Here is a 19,772-nt window from a genome sequence, read left to right as displayed (position 1 = left end):
TATTAATGGTTCTAAGTTCTAACACCAAGTAACTAAATCTCTTATTTATTGCAATTTATTGAGGTCATTTTTGTGTTGTCTTGTTGATGAAATATAAAAATAGTATGAATGTAAACAGCTGAATATAAGCTTTCCAACTATCCCGGGTTAACAATCAGTAGCACTTCATCATCTGCTATTTCTTCAATAGTATGCTATATATTTAGTGAGCCTATTAGTTTAGTCTTCAGAGCATAAAGTTAAAAATGCCAAGGACATACTTTCAATCCGTCTCCAAGCCAATACTTGATGCTCCTTTAATGTTGAAAATAGATGTATTTTCTTCTGTATCATGTGTATCTCTATATTTCCTTTGAGGGGAAGCTGATAGAATGATTAAATGAATCAATTGCATATAGGTGATGAATTGTTATTTATTGCTAAAACACATGGAAAAAACATTAATGGTTCTAAGTTCTAACACTAAGTATGAAAATCTCTTTTGTATTGTAATTTTTTTAAAGTCATATAAGTTTCTTCATGTTGATATTATATATTTATAACTTCATGGTAAACCTCTGAAATTAAGCTTTCCAAATCTCCCGGGTTAACTATCATTAGCACTTCTTCATATGCTGGACTTCCAGTAATTTGTGCAAAATGGCCTGTTAGCTCAGATGGTTAGAGCGTGGTGCTAATAACGCCAAGGTCACAGGTTCGATCCCTGTACAGGCCAAGTTTAATTGTTTGTAAAAAGATAAATGTTTCTTGTGTCTCATTTTTGACTGTTTATCACCTTGGATCAAACGTTGCTTGAAGGATTGGATGAATGCATTTGATATAGTTGTAGAATTAATTATTATTCTGAAAGCTCCTGGAATATCTATTAATGGTTCTAAGTTCTAACGCCAAGTAACTAAATCTCTTATTTATTGAAATTTATTGAGGTCATTTTTGTTTTGTCTTGTTGATGAAATATAAAGATAGTATGAATGTAAACAGCTGAATATAAGCTTTCCAACTATCCCGGGTTAACAATCGGTAGCACTTCATCATCTGCTATTTCTTCAATAGTATGCTATATATTTATTGAGCCTATTAGTTTAGTCTTTAGAGCATAAAGTTAACAATGCCAAGAACATACTTTCAATCAGTCTCTAAGCCAATACTTGATGCTCCTTTAATGTTGAAAATAGATGTATTTTCTTCAGTATCATTTGTATGTCTATATTTCCTTCGAGGGGAAGCTGACACAATGATTAGATGAATCAATTGCATATAGGTGATGAATTGTTATTTATTGCTAAAACACATGGAAAAAACATTAATGGCTCTAAGTTCTAACACTAAGTATGAAAATCTCGTTTGTATTGTAATTTTTCTAAAGTCATATAAGTTTCTTCATGTTGATATTATATATTTATAACTTCATGGTACACCTCCGAAATCAAGCTTTCCAAATCTCCCGGGTTAACTATCATTAGCACTTCTTCATATGCTGGACTTCCAGGAACTTGTGCAAAATGGCCTGTTAGCTCAGATGGTTAGAGCGTGGTGCTAATAACGCCAAAGTCACAGGTTCGATCCCTGTAAAGGCCAAGTTTAATTGTTTGAAAAAAGATTAATTTTTCTTGTGTCTCATTTTTGACTGTTTATCACCTTGGATCAAACGTTGCTTGAAGGATTGGATGAATGCATTTGATATAGTTGTAGAATTAATTATTATTCTGAAAGCTCCTGGAATATCTATTAATGGTTCTAAGTTCTAACGCCAAGTAACTAAATCTCTTATTTATTGAAATTTATTGAGGTCATTTTTGTTTTGTCTTGTTGATGAAATATAAAGATAGTATGAATGTAAACAGCTGAATATAAGCTTTCCAACTATCCCGGGTTAACAATCGGTAGCACTTCATCATCTGCTATTTCTTCAATAGTATGCTATATATTTATTGAGCCTATTAGTTTAGTCTTTAGAGCATAAAGTTAACAATGCCAAGAACATACTTTCAATCAGTCTCTAAGCCAATACTTGATGCTCCTTTAATGTTGAAAATAGATGTATTTTCTTCAGTATCATTTGTATGTCTATATTTCCTTCGAGGGGAAGCTGACACAATGATTAGATGAATCAATTGCATATAGGTGATGAATTGTTATTTATTGCTAAAACACATGGAAAAAACATTAATGGCTCTAAGTTCTAACACTAAGTATGAAAATCTCGTTTGTATTGTAATTTTTCTAAAGTCATATAAGTTTCTTCATGTTGATATTATATATTTATAACTTCATGGTAAACCTCTGAAGTTAAGCTTTCCAAATCTCCCGGGTTAACTATCATTAGCACTTCTTCATATGCTGGACTTCCAGTAATTTGTGCAAAATGGCCTGTTAGCTCAGATGGTTAGAGCGTGGTGCTAATAACGCCAAGGTCACAGGTTCGATCCCTGTACAGGCCAAGTTTAATTGTTTGTAAAAAGATAAATGTTTCTTGTGTCTCATTTTTAACTGTTTATCACCTTGGATCAAATGCTGCTTGAAGGATTGGATGAATACATTTGATATAGTTGTAGAATTATTATTCTGAAAGCTCCTGAAATATCTATTAATGGTTCTAAGTTCTAACGCCAAGTAACTAAATCTCTTATTTATTGCAATTTATTGAGGTCATTTTTGTTTTGTCTTGTTGATGAAATATAAAGATAGTATGAATGTAAACAGCTGAATATAAGCTTTCCAACTATCCCGGGTTAACAATCGCTAGCACTTCATCATCTGCTATTTCTTCAATAGTATGCTATGTATTTATTGAGCCTATTAGTTTAGTCTGTAGAGCATAAAGTTAAAAATGCCAAGGACATACTTTCAATCAGTCTCCAAGCCAATACTTGATGCTCCTTTAATGTTGAAAATAGATGTATTTTCTTCTGTATAATGTGTATGTCTATATTTTCTTTGAGGGGAAGCTGATAGAATGTTTAGATGAATCAATTGCATATAGGTGATGAATTGTTATTTATTGCTAAAACACATGGAAAAAAAATTAATGGTTCTAAGTTCTAACACTAAGTATGAAAATCTCTTTTGTATTGTAATTTTTCTAAAGTCATATTAGTTTCTTCATGTTGATAATTTATATTTATAACTTCATGGTACACCTCTGAAATTAAGCTTTCCAAATCTCCCGGGTTAACTATCATTAGCACTTCTTCATATGCTGGACTTCCAGGAATTTGTGCAAAATGGCCTGTTAGCTCAGATGGTTAGAGCGTGGTGCTAATAACGCCAAGGTCACAGGTCCGATCCCTGTACAGGCCAAGTTTAATTGTTTGTAAAAAGATACATTTTTCTTGTGTCTCATTTTTGACTGTTTATCACCTTGGATCAAAAGCTACTTGAAGGATTGGATGAATACATTTGATATAGTTGTAGAATTAATTATCATTCTGAAAGCTCCTGGAATATCTATAATTGGTTCTAAGTTCTAACGCCAAGTAACTAAATCTCTTATTTATTGCAATTTATTGAGGTCATTTTTGTTTTGTCTTGTTGATGAAATATAAAGATAGTATGAATGTAAACAGCTGAATATAAGCTTTCCAACTATCCCGGGTTAACAATCAGTAGCACTTCATCATCTGCTATTTCTTCAATAGTATGCTATATATTTAGTGAGCCTATTAGTTTAGTCTTTAGAGCATAAAGTTAAAAATGCCAAGGACATACTTTCAATCAGTCTCCAAGCCAATAAGTGATGCTCCTTTAATGTTGAAAATAGATGTATTTTCTTCTGTATAATGTGTATGTCTATATTTCCTTTGAGGGGAAGCTGATAGAATGATTAGATGAATCAATTGCATATAGGTGATGAATTGTTATTTATTGCTAAAACACATGGAAAAAACATTAATGGCTCTAAGTTCTAACACTAAGTATTAAAATCTTTTTTGTATTGTAATTTTTTTAAAGTCATATAAGTTTCTTCATGTTGATATTATATATTTATAACTTCATGGTAAACCTCTGAAGTTAAGCTTTCCAAATCTCCCGGGTTAACTATCATTAGCAGTTCTTCATATGCTGGACTTCCAGTAATTTGTGCAAAATGGCCTGTTAGCTCAGATGGTTAGAGCGTGGTGCTAATAACGCCAAGGTCACAGGTTCGATCCCTGTACAGGCCAAGTTTAATTGTTTGTAAAAAGATAAATGTTTCTTGTGTCTCATTTATGACTGTTTATCACCTTGGATCAAATGCTGCTTGAAGGATTGGATGAATACATTTGATATAGTTGTAGAATTAATTATTATTCTGAAAGCTCCTGAAATATCTATTAATGGTTCTAAGTTCTAACGCCAAGTAACTAAATCTCTTATTTATTGCAATTTATTGAGGTCATTTTTGTTTTGTCTTGTTGATGAAATATAAAGATAGTATGAATGTAAACAGCTGAATATAAGCTTTCCAACTATCCCGGGTTAACAATCGGTAGCACTTCATCATCTGCTATTTCTTCAATAGTATGCTATGTATTTATTGAGCCTATTAGTTTAGTCTGTAGAGCATAAAGTTAAAAATGCCAAGGACATACTTTCAATCAGTCTCCAAGCCAATACTTGATGCTCCTTTAATGTTGAAAATAGATGTATTTTCTTCTGTATAATGTGTATGTCTATATTTCCTTTGAGGGGAAGCTGATAGAATGTTTAGATGAATCAATTGCATATAGGTGATGAATTGTTATTTATTGCTAAAACACATGGAAAAAAAATTAATGGTTCTAAGTTCTAACACTAAGTATGAAAATCTCTTTTGTATTGTAATTTTTTTAAAGTCATATAAGTTTCTTCATGTTGATATTATATATTTATAACTTCATGGTAAACCTCTGAAGTTAAGCTTTCCAAATCTCCCGGGTTAACTATCATTAGCAGTTCTTCATATGCTGGACTTCCAGTAATTTGTGCAAAATGGCCTGTTAGCTCAGATGGTTAGAGCGTGGTGCTAATAACGCCAAGGTCACAGGTTCGATCCCTGTACAGGCCAAGTTTAATTGTTTGTAAAAAGATAAATGTTTCTTGTGTCTCATTTTTGACTGTTTATCACCTTGGATCAAAAGCTACTTGAAGGATTGGATGAATACATTTGATATAGTTGTAGAATTAATTATCATTCTGAAAGCTCCTGGAATATCTATAATTGGTTCTAAGTTCTAACGCCAAGTAACTAAATCTCTTATTTATTGCAATTTATTGAGGTCATTTTTGTTTTGTCTTGTTGATGAAATATAAAGATAGTATGAATGTAAACAGCTGAATATAAGCTTTCCAACTATCCCGGGTTAACAATCAGTAGCACTTCATCATCTGCTATTTCCTCAATAGTATGCTATATATTTAGTGAGCCTATTATTTTAGTCTTTAGAGCATAAAGTTAAAAATGCCAAGGACATACTTTCAATCAGTCTCCAAGCCAATAAGTGATGCTCCTTTAATGTTGAAAATAGATGTATTTTCTTCTGTATAATGTGTATGTCTATATTTCCTTTGAGGGGAAGCTGATAGAATGATTAGATGAATCAATTGCATATAGGTGATGAATTGTTATTTATTGCTAAAACACATGGAAAAAACATTAATGGTTCTAAGTTCTAACACTAAGTATGAAAATCTCTTTTGTATTGTAATTTTTTTAAAGTCATATTAGTTTCTTCATGTTGATAATTTATATTTATAACTTCATGGTACACCTCCGAAATTAAGCTTTCCAAATCTCCCGGGTTAACTATCATTAGCACTTCTACATATGCTGGACTTCCAGGAATTTGCGCAAAATGGCCTGTTAGCTCAGATGGTTAGAGCGTGGTGCTAATAACGCCAAGGTCACAGGTTCGATCCCTGTACAGGCCAAGTTTAATTGTTTGAAAAAAGATTAATTTTTCTTGTGTCTCATTTTTGACTGTTTATCACCTTGAATCAAACGCTGCTTGAAGGATTGGATGAATGCATTTGATATAGTTGTAGAATTAATTATTATTCTGAAAGCTCCTGGAATATCTATTAATGGTTCTAAGTTCTAACGCCAAGTAACTAAATCTCTTATTTATTGCAATTTATTGAGGTCATTTTTGTTTTGTCTTGTTGATGAAATATAAAGATAGTATGAATGTAAACAGCTGAATATAAGCTTTCCAACTATCCCGGGTTAACAATCGGTAGCACTTCATCATCTGCTATTTCTTCAATAGTATGCTATATATTTATTGAGCCTATTAGTTTAGTCTTTAGAGCATAAAGTTAACAATGCCAAGAACATACTTTCAATCAGTCTCTAAGCCAATACTTGATGCTCCTTTAATGTTGAAAATAGATGTATTTTCTTCAGTATCATTTGTATGTCTATATTTCCTTCGAGGGGAAGCTGATAGAATGATTAGATGAATCAATTGCATATAGGTGATGAATTGTTATTTATTGCTAAAACACATGGAAAAAACATTAATGGCTCTAAGTTCTAACACTAAGTATTAAAATCTTTTTTGTATTGTAATTTTTTGAAAGTCATATAAGTTTCTTCATGTTGATATTATATATTTATAACTTCATGGTAAACCTCTGAAGTTAAGCTTTCCAAATCTCCCGGGTTAACTATCATTAGCACTTCTTCATATGCTGGACTTCCAGTAATTTGTGCAAAATGGCCTGTTAGCTCAGATGGTTAGAGCGTGGTGCTAATAACGCCAAGGTCACAGGTTCGATCCCTGTACAGGCCAAGTTTAATTGTTTGTAAAAAGATAAATGTTTCTTGTGTCTCATTTTTGACTGTTTATAACCTTGGATCAAATGCTGCTTGAAGGATTGGATGAATACATTTGATATAGTTGTAGAATTAATTATTATTTTGAAAGCTCCTGAAATATCTATTAATGGTTATAAGTTCTAACGCCAAGTAACTAAATCTCTTATTTATTGCAATTTATTGAGGTCATTTTTGTTTTGTCTTGTTGATGAAATATAAAGATAGTATGAATGTAAACAGCTGAATATAAGCTTTCCAACTATCCCGGGTTAACAATCGGTAGCACTTCATCATCTGCTATTTCTTCAATAGTATGCTATGTATTTATTGAGCCTATTAGTTTAGTCTGTAGAGCATAAAGTTAAAAATGCCAAGGACATACTTTCAATCAGTCTCCAAGCCAATACTTGATGCTCCTTTAATGTTGAAAATAGATGTATTTTCTTCTGTATAATGTGTATGTCTATATTTCCTTTGAGGGGAAGCTGATAGAATGTTTAGATGAATCAATTGCATATAGGTGATGAATTGTTATTTATTGCTAAAACACATGGAAAAAAAATTAATGGTTCTAAGTTCTAACACTAAGTATGAAAATCTCTTTTGTATTGTAATTTTTCTAAAGTCATATTAGTTTCTTCATGTTGATAATTTATATTTATAACTTCATGGTACACCTCTGAAATTAAGCTTTCCAAATCTCCCGGGTTAACTATCATTAGCACTTCTTCATATGCTGGACTTCCAGGAATTTGTGCAAAATGGCCTGTTAGCTCAGATGGTTAGAGCGTGGTGCTAATAACGCCAAGGTCACAGGTCCGATCCCTGTACAGGCCAAGTTTAATTGTTTGTAAAAAGATACATTTTTCTTGTGTCTCATTTTTGACTGTTTATCACCTTGGATCAAAAGCTACTTGAAGGATTGGATGAATACATTTGATATAGTTGTAGAATTAATTATCATTCTGAAAGCTCCTGGAATATCTATAATTGGTTCTAAGTTCTAACGCCAAGTAACTAAATCTCTTATTTATTGCAATTTAATTTATTGAGGTCATTTTTGTTTTGTCTTGTTGATGAAATATAAAGATAGTATGAATGTAAACAGCGTAATATAAGCTTTCCAACTATCCCGGGTTAACAATCAGTAGCACTTCATCATCTGCTATTTCTTCAATAGTATGCTATATATTTAGTGAGCCTATTAGTTTAGTCTTTAGAGCATAAAGTTAAAAATGCCAAGGACATACTTTCAATCAGTCTCCAAGCCAATAAGTGATGCTCCTTTAATGTTGAAAATAGATGTATTTTCTTCTGTATAATGTGTATGTCTATATTTCCTTTGAGGGGAAGCTGATAGAATGATTAGATGAATCAATTGCATATAGGTGATGAATTGTTATTTATTGCTAAAACACAAGGAAAAAACATTAATGGCTCTAAGTTCTAACACTAAGTATTAAAATCTTTTTTGTATTGTAATTTTTTTAAAGTCATATAAGTTTCTTCATGTTGATATTATATATTTATAACTTCATGGTAAACCTCTGAAGTTAAGCTTTCCAAATCTCCCGGGTTAACTATCATTAGCACTTCTTCATATGCTGGACTTCCAGTAATTTGTGCAAAATGGCCTGTTAGCTCAGATGGTTAGAGCGTGGTGCTAATAACGCCAAGGTCACAGGTTCGATCCCTGTACAGGCCAAGTTTAATTGTTTGTAAAAAGATAAATGTTTCTTGTGTCTCATTTTTGACTGGTTATCACCTTGGATCAAATGCTGCTTGAAGGATTGGATGAATACATTTGATATAGTTGTAGAATTAATTATTATTCTGAAAGCTCCTGAAATATCTATTAATGGTTCTAAGTTCTAACGCCAAGTAACTAAATCTCTTATTTATTGCAATTTATTGAGGTCATTTTTGTTTTGTCTTGTTGATGAAATATAAAGATAGTATGAATGTAAACAGCTGAATATAAGCTTTCCAACTATCCCGGGTTAACAATCGGTAGCACTTCATCATCTGCTATTTCTTCAATAGTATGCTATGTATTTATTGAGCCTATTAGTTTAGTCTGTAGAGCATAAAGTTAAAAATGCCAAGGACATACTTTCAATCAGTCTCCAAGCCAATACTTGATGCTCCTTTAATGTTGAAAATAGATGTATTTTCTTCTGTATAATGTGTATGTCTATATTTCCTTTGAGGGGAAGCTGATAGAATGTTTAGATAAATCAATTGCATATAGGTGATGAATTGTTATTTATTGCTAAAACACATGGAAAAAAAATTAATGGTTCTAAGTTCTAACACTAAGTATGAAAATCTCTTTTGTATTGTAATTTTTCTAAAGTCATATTAGTTTCTTCATGTTGATAATTTATATTTATAACTTCATGGTACACCTCTGAAATTAAGCTTTCCAAATCTCCCGGGTTAACTATCATTAGCACTTCTTCATATGCTGGACTTCCAGGAATTTGTGCAAAATGGCCTGTTAGCTCAGATGGTTAGAGCGTGGTGCTAATAACGCCAAGGTCACAGGTCCGATCCCTGTACAGGCCAAGTTTAATTGTTTGTAAAAAGATACATTTTTCTTGTGTCTCATTTTTGACTGTTTATCACCTTGGATCAAAAGCTACTTGAAGGATTGGATGAATACATTTGATATAGTTGTAGAATTAATTATCATTCTGAAAGCTCCTGGAATATCTATAATTGGTTCTAAGTTCTAACGCCAAGTAACTAAATCTCTTATTTATTGAATTTATTGAGGTCATTTTTGTTTTGTCTTGTTGATGAAATATAAAGATAGTATGAATGTAAACAGCTGAATATAAGCTTTCCAACTATCCCGGGTTAACAATCAGTAGCACTTCATCATCTGCTATTTCTTCAATAGTATGCTATATATTTAGTGAGCCTATTAGTTTAGTCTTTAGAGCATAAAGTTAAAAATGCCAAGGACATACTTTCAATCAGTCTCCAAGCCAATAAGTGATGCTCCTTTAATGTTGAAAATAGATGTATTTTCTTCTGTATAATGTGTATGTCTATATTTCCTTTGAGGGGAAGCTGATAGAATGATTAGATGAATCAATTGCATATAGGTGATGAATTGTTATTTATTGCTAAAACACATGGAAAAAACATTAATGGTTCTAAGTTCTAACACTAAGTATGAAAATCTTTTTTGTATTGTAATTTTTATAAAGTCATATTAGTTTCTTCATGTTGATAATTTATATTTATAACTTCATGGTACACCTCTGAAATTAAGCTTTCCAAATCTCCCGGGTTAACTATCATTAGCACTTCTTCATATGCTGGACTTCCAGGAATTTGTGCAAAATGGCCTGTTAGCTCAGATGGTTAGAGCGTGGTGCTAATAACGCCAAGGTCACAGGTCCGATCCCTGTACAGGCCAAGTTTAATTGTTTGTAAAAAGATACATTTTTCTTGTGTCTCATTTTTGACTGTTTATCACCTTGGATCAAAAGCTACTTGAAGGATTGGATGAATACATTTGATATAGTTGTAGAATTAATTATCATTCTGAAAGCTCCTGGAATATCTATAATTGGTTCTAAGTTCTAACGCCAAGTAACTAAATCTCTTATTTATTGAATTTATTGAGGTCATTTTTGTTTTGTCTTGTTGATGAAATATAAAGATAGTATGAATGTAAACAGCTGAATATAAGCTTTCCAACTATCCCGGGTTAACAATCAGTAGCACTTCATCATCTGCTATTTCTTCAATAGTATGCTATATATTTAGTGAGCCTATTAGTTTAGTCTTTAGAGCATAAAGTTAAAAATGCCAAGGACATACTTTCAATCAGTCTCCAAGCCAATAAGTGATGCTCCTTTAATGTTGAAAATAGATGTATTTTCTTCTGTATAATGTGTATGTCTATATTTCCTTTGAGGGGAAGCTGATAGAATGATTAGATGAATCAATTGCATATAGGTGATGAATTGTTATTTATTGCTAAAACACATGGAAAAAACATTAATGGTTCTAAGTTCTAACACTAAGTATGAAAATCTTTTTTGTATTGTAATTTTTATAAAGTCATATTAGTTTCTTCATGTTGATAATTTATATTTATAACTTCATGGTACACCTCCGAAATTAAGCTTTCCAAATCTCCCGGGTTAACTATCATTAGCACTTCTTCATATGCTGGACTTCCAGGAATTAGCGCAAAATGGCCTGTTAGCTCAGTTGGTTAGAGCGTGGTGCTAATAACGCCAAGGTCACAGGTTCGATCCCTGTACAGGCCAAGTTTAATTGTTTGAAAAAAGATTAATTTTTCTTTTGTCTCATTTTTGACTGTTTATCACCTTGAATCAAACGCTGCTTGAAGGATTGGATGAATGCATTTGATATAGTTGTAGAATTAATTATTATTCTGAAAGCTCCTGGAATATCTATTAATGGTTCTAAGTTCTAACGCCAAGTAACTAAATCTCTTATTTATTGCAATTTATTGAGGTCATTTTTGTTTTGTATTGTTGATGAAATATAAAGATAGTATGAATGTAAACAGCTGAATATAAGCTTTCCAACTATCCCGGGTTAACAATCGGTAGCACTTCATCATGTGCTATTTCTTCAATAGTATGCTATATATTTATTGAGCCTATTAGTTTAGTCTTTAGAGCATAAAGTTAACAATGCCAAGAACATACTTTCAATCAGTCTCTAAGCCAATACTTGATGCTCCTTTAATGTTGAAAATAGATGTATTTTCTTCAGTATCATTTGTATGTCTATATTTCCTTCGAGGGGAAGCTGACACAATGATTAGATGAATCAATTGCATATAGGTGATGAATTGTTATTTATTGCTAAAACACATGGAAAAAACATTAATGGCTATATGCTCTAACACTAAGTATGAAAATCTCTTTTGTATTGTAATTTTTCTAAAGTCATATTAGTTTCTTCATGTTGATATTATATATTTATAACTTCATGGTAAACCTCCGAAATTAAGCTTTCCAAATCTCCCGGGTTAACTATCATTAGCACTTCTTCATATGCTGGACTTCCAGAAATTTGTGCAGACCGGCCTGTTAGCTCAGATGGTTAGAGCGTGGTGCTAATAACGCCAAGGTCACAGGTTCGATCCCTGTACAGGCCAAGTTTAATTGTTTGAAAAAAGATTAATTTTTCTTGTGTCTCATTTTTGACTGTTTATCACCTTGGATCAAACGATGCTTGAAGGATTGGATGAATACATTTGATATAGTTGTATAATTAATTATTATTCTGAAAGCTCCTGGAATATCTATTAATGGTTCTAAGTTCTAACACCAAGTAACTAAATCTCTTATTTATTGCAATTTATTGAGGTCATTTTTGTGTTGTCTTGTTGATGAAATATAAAAATAGTATGAATGTAAACAGCTGAATATAAGCTTTCCAACTATCCCGGGTTAACAATCAGTAGCACTTCATCATCTGCTATTTCTTCAATAGTATGCTATATATTTAGTGAGCCTATTAGTTTAGTCTTCAGAGCATAAAGTTAAAAATGCCAAGGACATACTTTCAATCCGTATCCAAGCCAATACTTGATGATCCTTTAATGATGAAAATAGATGTATTTTCTTCTGTATAATGTGTATGTCTATATTTCCTTTGAGGGGAAGCTGATAGAATGTTTAGATGAATCAATTGCATATAGGTGATGAATTGTTATTTATTGCTAAAACACATGGAAAAAACATTAATGGTTCTAAGTTCTAACACTAAGTATGAAAATCTCTTTTGTATTGTAATTTTTCTAAAGTCATATTAGTTTCTTCATGTTGATAATTTATATTTATAACTTCATGGTACACCTCTGAAATTAAGCTTTCCAAATCTCCCGGGTTAACTATCATTAGCACTTCTTCATATGCTGGACTTCCAGGAGTTTGTGCAAAATGGCCTGTTAGCTCAGATGGTTAGAGCGTGGTGCTAATAACGCCAAGGTCACAGGTCTGATCCCTGTACAGGCCAAGTTTAATTGTTTGTAAAAAGATACATTTTTCTTGTGTCTCATTTTTGACTGTTTATCACCTTGGATCAAAAGCTACTTGAAGGATTGGATGAATACATTTGATATAGTTGTAGAATTAATTATCATTCTGAAAGCTCCTGGAATATCTATAATTGGTTCTAAGTTCTAACGCCAAGTAACTAAATCTCTTATTTATTGCAATTTATTGAGGTCATTTTTGTTTTGTCTTGTTGATGAAATATAAAGATAGTATGAATGTAAACAGCTGAATATAAGCTTTCCAACTATCCCGGGTTAACAATCAGTAGCACTTCATCATCTGCTATTTCTTCAATAGTATGCTATATATTTAGTGAGCCTATTAGTTTAGTCTTTAGAGCATAAAGTTAAAAATGCCAAGGACATGCTTTCAATCAGTCTCCAAGCCAATAAGTGATGCTCCTTTAATGATGAAAATAGATGTATTTTCTTCTGTATAATGTGTATGTCTATATTTGCTTTGAGGGGAAGCTGATAGAATGATTAGATGAATCAATTGCATATAGGTGATGAATTGTTATTTATTGCTAAAACACATGGAAACAACATTAATGGTTCTAAGTTCTAACACTAAGTATGAAAATCTGTTTTGTATTGTAATTTTTCTAAAGTCATATTAGTTTCTTCATGTTGATATTATATATTTATAACTTCATGGTAAACCTCCGAAATTAAGCTTTCCAAATCTCCCGGGTTAACTATCATTAGCACTTCTTCATATGCTGGACTTCCAGGAATTTTTGCAGACCGGCCTGTTAGCTCAGATGGTTAGAGCGTGGTGCTAATAACGCCAAGGTCACAGGTTCGATCCCTGTACAGGCCAAGTTTAATTGTTTGAAAAAAGATTAATTTTTCTTGTGTCTCATTTTTGACTGTTTATCACCTTGGATCAAACGATGCTTGAAGGATTGGATGAATACATTTGATATAGTTGTAGAATTAATTATTATTCTGAAAGCTCCTGGAATATCTATTAATGGTTCTAAGTTCTAACACCAAGTAACTAAATCTCTTATTTATTGCAATTTATTGAGGTCATTTTTGTTTTGTCTTGTTGATGAAATATAAAAATAGTATGAATGTAAACAGCTGAATATAAGCTTTCCAACTATCCCGGGTTAACAATCAGTAGCACTTCATCATCTGCTATTTCTTCAATAGTATGCTATATATTTAGTGAGCCTATTAGTTTAGTCTTCAGAGCATAAAGTTAAAAATGCCAAGGACATACTTTCAATCCGTCTCCAAGCCAATACTTGATGCTCCTTTAATGTTGAAAATAGATGTATTTTCTTCTGTATCATGTGTATCTCTATATTTCCTTTGAGGGGAAGCTGATAGAATGATTAAATGAATCAATTGCATATAGGTGATGAATTGTTATTTATTGCTAAAACACATGGAAAAAACATTAATGGTTCTAAGTTCTAACACTAAGTATGAACATCTCTTTTGTATTGTAATTTTTTTATAGTCATATAAGTTTCTTCATGTTGATATTATATATTTATAACTTCATGGTAAACCTCTGAAATTAAGCTTTCCAAATCTCCCGGGTTAACTATCATTAGCACTTCTTCATATGCTGGACTTCCAGTAATTTGTGCAAAATGGCCTGTTAGCTCAGATGGTTAGAGCGTGGTGCTAATAACGCCAAGGTCACAGGTTCGATCCCTGTACAGGCAAAGTTTAATTGTTTGTAAAAAGATAAATGTTTCTTGTGTCTCATTTTTGACTGTTTATCACCTTGGATCAAACGCTGCTTGAAGGATTGGATGAATACATTTGATATAGTTGTAGAATTAATTATTATTCTGAAAGCTCCTGAAATATCTATTAATGGTTCTAAGTTCTAACGCCAAGTAACTAAATCTCTTATTTATTGCAATTTATTGAGGTCATTTTTGTTTTGTCTTGTTGATGAAATATAAAGATAGTATGAATGTAAACAGCTGAATATAAGCTTTCCAACTATCCCGGGTTAACAATCGGTAGCACTTCATCATCTGCTATTTCTTCAATAGTATGCTATGTATTTATTGAGCCTATTAGTTTAGTCTGTAGAGCATAAAGTTAAAAATGCCAAGGACATACTTTCAATCAGTCTCCAAGCCAATACTTGATGCTCCTTTAATGTTGAAAATAGATGTATTTTCTTCTGTATAATGTGTATGTCTATATTTCCTTTGAGGGGAAGCTGATAGAATGTTTAGATGAATCAATTGCATATAGGTGATGAATTGTTATTTATTGCTAAAACACATGGAAAAAACATTAATGGTTCTAAGTTCTAATACATTGGGGCCGATTCCGATCCGGTACATAGCACATCCGACCGAATGTCTGGGAATCACGGTTCGATCCCCGGCGCCGGCGGCAGAAAAGCCCAGCACCATGTGACTCTGAGGAATAGTTGACGCCGCGGCTAGGGCGGCTGACTCCGAAATCTGGAGATCACGGTTCGATCCCCGGCGCCGGCGGCAGAAAAGCCCAGCACCATGTGACTCTGAGAAATAGCTGACGCCGCGGCTAGGGCGGCTGACTCGGAAATCTGGAGATCACGGTTCGATCCCCGGCGCCGGCGGCAGAAAAGCCCAGCACCATGTGACTCTGAGGAATAGCTGACGCCGCGGCTAGGGCGGCTGACTCGGAAATCTGGAGATCACGGTTCGATCCCCGGAGCCGGCGGCAGAAAAGCCCAGCACCATGTGACTCTGAGGAATAGCTGATGCCGCGGCTAGGGCGGCTGACTCGGAAATCTGGAGATCACGGATCGATCCCCGGCACCGGCGGCAGATTAGCCCAGCACCATGTGACTCTGGGCAATAGCTTGCTTAATCTTCCCGACGGCCCCTAGCGACCCTTACGGGTGATTGTGCGCTTTACAAATGTGGATTATTATTATTATTATTATTATTATTATTTGGCCCGATTCCGATCCGGTTCGTAAAAGCACATCCGCCCGAATCTGTCAGACGACCACGTACGCCCGGGGGAGGTCTGCCCGGGACCCGTGGAGCCCTTCCCGGGTACTTTGGCGTGCCGTTGGCCTCCTGGAGATGGGTGCCCCGGACGCCCGGGGAAGGTCTGCCCGGGACCCGTGGAGCCCTTCCCGGGTACTTTGCAATGCCGTTGGCCTCCTGGAGATGGGTGCCCCGGTCGCCCGGGGGAGGTCTGCCCGGGACCCGTGGAGCACTTCCCGGGTACTTTGCAATGCCGTTGGCCTCCTGGAGATGGGTGCCCCGGACGCCCGGGGGAGGTCTGCCTGGGACCCGTGGAGCCCTTCCCGGGTACTTTGCAATGCCGTTGGCCTCCTGGAGATGGGTGCCCCGGACGCCCGCGGGAGGTCTGCCCGGGACCCGTGGAGCCCTTCCAGGGTACTTTGCAATGCCGTTGGCCTCCTGGAGATGGGTGCCCCGGACGCCCGGGGGAGGTCTGCCCGGGACCCGTGGAGCCCTTCCCGGGTACTTTGCAATGCCGTTGGCCTCCTGGAGATGGGTGCCCCGGACGCCCGGGGGAGGTCTGCCCGGGACCCGTGGAGCCCTTCCCGGGTACTTTGCAATGCCGTTGGCCTCCTGGAGATGGGTGCCCCGGACGCCCGGGGGAGGTCTGCCCGGGACCCGTGGAGCCCTTCCCGGGTACTTTGCAATGCCGTTGGCCTCCTGGAGATGGGTGCCCCGGACGCCCGGGGGAGGTCTGCCCGGGACCCGTGGAGCCCTTCCCGGGTACTTTGCAATGTCGTTGGCCTCCTGGAGATGGGTGCCCCGGACGCCCGGGGGAGGTCTGCCCGGGACCCGTGGAGCCCTTCCCGGGTACTTTGCAATGCCATTGGCCTCCTGGAGATGGGTGCCCCGGACGCCCGGGGGAGGTCTGCCCGGGACCCCGTGGAGCCCTTCCCGGGTACTTTGCAATGCCGTTGGCCTCCTGGAGATGGGTGCCCCGGACGCCCGGGGGAGGTCTGCCCGGGACCCGTGGAGCCTTCCCGGGTACTTTGCCATGCCGTTGGCCTCCTGGAGAAGGGAGCCCCGGCTGCCTAGGTAGGTGTTTTCCAGGCACATCTGATCTGGTCCCCCCAGGCAGAGAACTGCAAGAAGTGTCTGGGCATACCTTGTCCTTAGTAGTCCGGAGGAAGGCTACCCCTCTTTCTTGGAATCCGTGCGCCCCGAGTGACAGAGGGGACCCAAGGCGCGAAAGTACCCGAGCTCCTGGAGCCCTCGCTGGGATCCGGGAGGCAAATGGCACCTCATCGGGACTTCCAGGGAAGTTCGGCCATCTGGTTGCCCCCATAGGAAAGCACTGCAGGAGACCAGATGGCCGAGGCGATCCGGGAGACCAGATGGCCGAGGGGATCCCGGAGACCAGATGGCCGAGGGGATCCCGGAGAACAGATGGCTGGGCACGAGAGTCAAGCCAGCCGGTGCCACTCTGCACCCCGACGAAAAAGGGAGCTGGCGCCAGGGAACGGCAAGGTGGGGACTGGAGGCCCAGGGCCGTGGCACCCGACCTGGGGCCCGGACGGGCCCCTGGACCCAGCCTAGGCTCCGATGCACGGAGACGCAGGGGACGCCTTCCCGGGCCCTCCGGACCAACGTCCCGGGCACCCTGCCACGCAGCAGGACTAAGGACAGAGCCCGGGAGGTGGAGGCCGCCCTCCCCGGGCCCTCGGGGGCCCCGGCCGGAGCTGCTGAACTCAGCCGAGCGAGGGGAGGCTCCCCGGGCTCGAAGGAACCCCCGTCCTGGTCCTTTGGCAGTGCGGCAGGCCAGGGGACTGGGCCCAGGGCGGTGGCACCCGACCCGGGGCCCGGCCAGGCCCCCCGAACCCCATCCAGGGCTTCCTGCCACGCAGCAGGCCCAGGGACGGATCCGGGGCTGGGGCGGCATCCTGGCATGTCCAGCTGCCGGCTGAGGACGGCTAGGCCGAGGGGGGTCCCAGAATACCTTGTCCCTACTAATCCGGAGGAAAATTACCCTCCTTTCTCGTAATCAGTGCACGCGAGGTGACAGAGGGGACCCAGGGCGCAAACGTGCCCGACCTCCTGGAGCCCTTGCTGGGGTACGGGAGGCGAATGGCACCTCATCGGGACTTCCAGGGAAGTCCGGCCATCTAGTCGCCCCCATTGGAAAGCATTGCGGGGGACCAGATGGCCGAGGCGATCCTGGAGACCAGATGGCCGGGACCGAAATGACGCCCAATCGGCCTGCCCCGGGCCTGTAGGGCTCGGGGGCTGCAGGGCTCGATGGCTGCAGGGATCTGGGGCTCCGGGGCTCCGGGGCTCCAGGGCTCGGGGGCTCCAGGGCTCGGGGGCTGCAGGGCAGCAGGGCTCCGGGGCTGCTGGGCTCCAGGGCTGCAGGGCTCCAGGGCTGCAGGGCTCCGGGGCTCCGGGGTTGCAGGGCCCGGGACCCATGGAGCCCGTCCCGGGCTCTTCCCCACGCCACGGGTCGGAGGAGGGAGCCCCAGACACCTGGGAGGTGTTGCCCGGGGCACATCCCATCTGGTCCCCGGCAGGGGACCGCCAGCACAGGGAGGGTGCCTGGGCATACCCTTGCCCCTAGTAATCCAGAGGAAAATTACCCTCCTTTCTTGTAATCCGTGCACGCGAGGTGACAGAGGGGACCCAGGGCGCAAACGTGCCCGACCTCCTGGAGCCCTTGCTGGGGTCCGGGAGGCGAATGGCACCTCATCGGGACTTCCAGGGAAGTCCGGCCATCTAGTCGCCCCCATTGGAAAGCATTGCGGGGGACCAGATGGCCGAGGCGATCCTGGAGACCAGATGGCCGGGACTGAAATGACGCCCAATCTGCCTGCCCCGGGCCTGTAGGGCTCGGGGGGCCACAGGGCTCGACGGCTCCGGGGCTCCGGGGCTCCGGGGCTGCAGGGCTCCGGGGCTGCTGGGCTCCAGGGCTCCAGGGCTCGGGGGCTGCAGGGCAGCAGGGCTCTGGGGCTCCGGGGCTCCGGGGCTGCTGGGCTCCGGGGTTGCAGGGCCCGGGACCCATGGAGCCCGTCCCGGGCTCTTCCCCACGCCGCGGGTCGGAGGAGGGAGCCCCGGACACCTGGGAGGTGTTGCCCGGGGCACATCCCATCTGGTCCCCGGCAGTGAACCACCAGCCCCGGGAGGGTGCCTGGGCATACCCTTGCACCTACTAATCCGGAGGAAAGTTACCCCCCTTTCTTGTAATCCGTGCACTCGAGGTGACAGAGGGGACCCAGGGCGCAAACGTGCCCGACCTCCTGGAGCCCTGGCTGGGATCCGGGAGGCAAATGGCACCCCATCGGGACTTCCAGGGAAGCCCGGCCATCTAGTCGGCCCCATAGGAAAGCTTTGCGGGCGACCAGATGGCCGAGGGGAGAGGGCCGACCAGATGGCGGGGACCGAAAGGACGCTAATCTGCCTGCCCCGAGAGCCTCCCTGGGCCCTGGTGGACCCTCCGTCCGCGGCGCCCGGACCGGCTTGCAGGACGGAGTGGTTCCCGCACCCCAGGGCCTGCCGGAGGGAACCCGAGCCCCGGGCCCGGTCCCAGGCCCGGCTCCCGAACCCTAGGCCAGGCCTGGGAGAGCCTCCCCTGGGCTGCAGGGCTACAGGGCTCAGGGGGGGCTGCAGGGCTCCGTGGGCTGCAGGGCTTCGGGGCTGCCGGGGCTCCAGGGCTGCCGGGCTCGGGGGCTCCAGGGCTACGGGGCTGCAGGGCTCCTCGGGGGGCTCCAGGGCTCACGGGCTCCGGAGCTGCAGGGCAGCAGGGCTGCAGGGCTCCGGGGCTCCGGGGGCTCCAGGGATGCAGGACGGAGGGTTATTCCCGCACCACCGGGCCCTGCCGGACGGGGCCCAAGCCCCGGGCCCGCTCCCGGTCCCTGCTTCTGAAACCCTAGGCAGGCTGGGGAGAGCCTCCCTTGGCTCGGATAAACACCTGGAACCCCGGCCGGCTTGCAGGACGGGGAAGCTC

At 40.5% G+C, this 19,772-nt stretch overlaps 10 non-coding genes across 10 annotated transcripts; all 10 read left to right on the top strand.

Moving 5' to 3' along the window:
- The first annotated feature begins 641 nt into the window (after positions 1-641).
- Positions 642-715, top strand: TRNAI-AAU (transfer RNA isoleucine (anticodon AAU)). Its single transcript has one exon. It is a non-coding gene; the product is annotated as a tRNA-Ile (tRNA).
- Positions 716-2,367: 1,652 nt separating this feature from the next.
- Positions 2,368-2,441, top strand: TRNAI-AAU (transfer RNA isoleucine (anticodon AAU)). Its single transcript has one exon. It is a non-coding gene; the product is annotated as a tRNA-Ile (tRNA).
- A 1,648-nt stretch (positions 2,442-4,089) lies between these two features.
- TRNAI-AAU (transfer RNA isoleucine (anticodon AAU)) lies at positions 4,090-4,163 on the top strand. Its single transcript has one exon. It is a non-coding gene; the product is annotated as a tRNA-Ile (tRNA).
- A 789-nt stretch (positions 4,164-4,952) lies between these two features.
- Positions 4,953-5,026, top strand: TRNAI-AAU (transfer RNA isoleucine (anticodon AAU)). Its single transcript has one exon. It is a non-coding gene; the product is annotated as a tRNA-Ile (tRNA).
- Positions 5,027-5,815: 789 nt separating this feature from the next.
- TRNAI-AAU (transfer RNA isoleucine (anticodon AAU)) lies at positions 5,816-5,889 on the top strand. The gene has a single exon. It is a non-coding gene; the product is annotated as a tRNA-Ile (tRNA).
- A 789-nt stretch (positions 5,890-6,678) lies between these two features.
- On the top strand, positions 6,679-6,752 carry TRNAI-AAU (transfer RNA isoleucine (anticodon AAU)). Its single transcript has one exon. It is a non-coding gene; the product is annotated as a tRNA-Ile (tRNA).
- A 1,657-nt stretch (positions 6,753-8,409) lies between these two features.
- On the top strand, positions 8,410-8,483 carry TRNAI-AAU (transfer RNA isoleucine (anticodon AAU)). Its single transcript has one exon. It is a non-coding gene; the product is annotated as a tRNA-Ile (tRNA).
- A 2,513-nt stretch (positions 8,484-10,996) lies between these two features.
- Positions 10,997-11,070, top strand: TRNAI-AAU (transfer RNA isoleucine (anticodon AAU)). Its single transcript has one exon. It is a non-coding gene; the product is annotated as a tRNA-Ile (tRNA).
- Positions 11,071-11,859: 789 nt separating this feature from the next.
- Positions 11,860-11,933, top strand: TRNAI-AAU (transfer RNA isoleucine (anticodon AAU)). Its single transcript has one exon. It is a non-coding gene; the product is annotated as a tRNA-Ile (tRNA).
- A 1,652-nt stretch (positions 11,934-13,585) lies between these two features.
- On the top strand, positions 13,586-13,659 carry TRNAI-AAU (transfer RNA isoleucine (anticodon AAU)). The gene has a single exon. It is a non-coding gene; the product is annotated as a tRNA-Ile (tRNA).
- Positions 13,660-19,772: the final 6,113 nt, after the last annotated feature.

The sequence above is a fragment of the Lissotriton vulgaris genome, chromosome 4_1, assembly GCF_964263255.1.
Source record: "Lissotriton vulgaris chromosome 4_1, aLisVul1.2, whole genome shotgun sequence".
Taxonomy (NCBI): domain Eukaryota; kingdom Metazoa; phylum Chordata; class Amphibia; order Caudata; family Salamandridae; genus Lissotriton; species Lissotriton vulgaris.
The sequence above is the reverse complement of the archived record's forward strand: the minus strand, read 5'-3'. Positions and strand labels throughout refer to the sequence as shown.